Source organism: Pteropus vampyrus, unplaced genomic scaffold, assembly GCF_000151845.1.
Source record: "Pteropus vampyrus isolate Shadow unplaced genomic scaffold, Pvam_2.0 Scaffold43, whole genome shotgun sequence".
Lineage (NCBI taxonomy): Eukaryota > Metazoa > Chordata > Mammalia > Chiroptera > Pteropodidae > Pteropus > Pteropus vampyrus.
Window position 1 is genome coordinate 406,010 of NW_011888824.1, and position 2,215 is coordinate 408,224.

At 34.9% G+C, this 2,215-nt stretch overlaps 1 pseudogene; it reads left to right on the forward strand.

The window, feature by feature from the left end:
* Nucleotides 1-242: 242 nt before the first annotated feature.
* On the forward strand, nucleotides 243-361 carry LOC111738800 (annotated as a pseudogene).
* Nucleotides 362-2,215: the final 1,854 nt, after the last annotated feature.

Below are 2,215 nucleotides of genomic sequence, written 5' to 3' on the forward strand. Positions count from 1 at the left end.
TTTGCACAAATTACCCACAAAGCACAGAATGTAATATATACTCTATATCAAGACTCTACATGATTGAAGATGCTTGATTTCAATTTGTGTTAGGAAGGGACACTGTGGAAGATCAGCAAGTGTGAATGAAGTATGATTGGTTTGGTTCTTTTATAAATCCTATAATGAGATTTTATTGGTGCTAAAACAACTTTTTTTAAATCTCAAGCTTCACTAAATATAGTTTTCTTAGAAAATAATTAGTCTACAGCCATGCTACTCTGAATAAGCCCGATCCCATCTGATCTCGGAAGCTAAGCAGGGTCAAGCCTGGTTGGTACTTGGATGGGAGACCACCTAGGAAGATCAGGTGCTATAGGTGTAAAAAATAAAAAATAAGGGATTGTAAGCTGACAAGTTCCTTGCAATCTGTAAGGTCAACCAAGGGTTGCCTTGCCTAAAAAAAAGAAAAAGAAAAAAAGAAAAAGAAAAAGAAAATAACTATAAAAATACCACCTCTCAATGTTAATGTTTCTGTTTAAATATAATGCGATGTACTTCTAATAGTTTACCAGAGGCATACAGAAAAGAAAGAATACACACATACATACACATACACACAAACTCAAAATATATGAGTCTGATATATTCAGATAATTCACCATATACTCTAAATTACTTAATTGGAAACAGCCTAATAGTTGCTGAGCAGCTACCAAGGTAGCTTTGGTAGTGAATGATTATCTCTGTGGGGCCCCTGATGCCACACGGAAGTCGAGGGAGATCATCAGTGAGTTGCTGAAACCTGAAGCCATAACTGGGTTGATGTTTCCTAATTCCCTTCTACAATTTGGTCAGACAAATGTTTCTTTCACAATTTATAAATGTGACACTAGACAAAGAAAAGCTTAAAAATTTATAAATCTTTGTTCAAATATTATGTTCTTTTGATTATATGGTTCTAATTTTTAATATATGGCTAATATTTCAATGAAATAGAAAAGTAGAAGTATAATAAAATACTTCTAAAGTATAATTAGCTACTGTGGAAAATAACGCTTCACAAAGCGAAAGAGGCTTAAATCAAAGAACAATATTTTAAACAGGCCGATTAAAGGTATTATTTTATTAATTTTCCATTACTTTCTACCTTCCCATGTCCCATATTACTAAAATGTATAAATAACACTTAAAAGAATTTCTAATTAACATGTCATAAAGCTTGATTTCCCCTCTGAATTCAGGAAGAAGTATTCGTATTCATCTTCGCAATCCAACCATTCCACACTATGCCACTTGTGTAACCTGAACATGTTACCCCACTTCAGTGCCTTTGTTCATTCTGTCCCCTACATAAAGATCAATCTTCTTGTAAACATCACTTTCCTTCAAGAACCATTTCAGATTTGATATCTCAATGAGCTCTTACTTATCCCCCAAACCAAGTCTGAAATAATTTTCCCATCTCAAAACCCCAATGGTCCTTTGTTCTCACTTCTCATTTACAGGTGATCCTTGACTTACGATGGGTTTATTGGGAGAAAAACCCATCATAAGTTGAAAATGTCATTATTGAAAATGTATTTGATACACCTAACCTACTGAACATTATAGCTTAGCCTAGCCTACTTTAAATAAGCTTAGAATATAATATCCAAAAACACTACCAGCACAGTATACTGTTGAGTACCAGTTGTTTACCCTCATGCTCTCATGGCTGACTGGGAGCTGTGGGGCTTGCTGCCACCGACCAGCATTGTGAGAGAGAATCATACCACACATATCACTAGCTGGAAAAAGATCAAAATTCAAAATTCAAGGTATGGTTTCTACTGAATGTATATTGCTTTTGCACCACCGTAAAGTTGAAAAATCATAAGTTGAACCATCCAAAAATCTGCAACCCCCCCAAAAAAATAATAATCAGCAATCATATGCAGTTTGTTGCACTTTGGGGTTTTCTTTTGATGTTGTTGTTGTTGTTTTTATTAAGACTTTATTTTTTAGAGAAATTTTAGATTCACAGCAAAATTGAGCAGAAGGTACAGAGATTTCTCATATGTCTCTTGCCCTTACACATGCGTAGCTTCCCGCATTGCCAACATCCCCAACCAGAGTGGTACATTTGTTACAACTGATGAACCTATGCTGACACACTGTCATCACCCAAAGTCCAGAGTTTACATTACAGTTCATTCTTGTTGTTGTACATTCTATGCGTTTGGACAAATGAAAA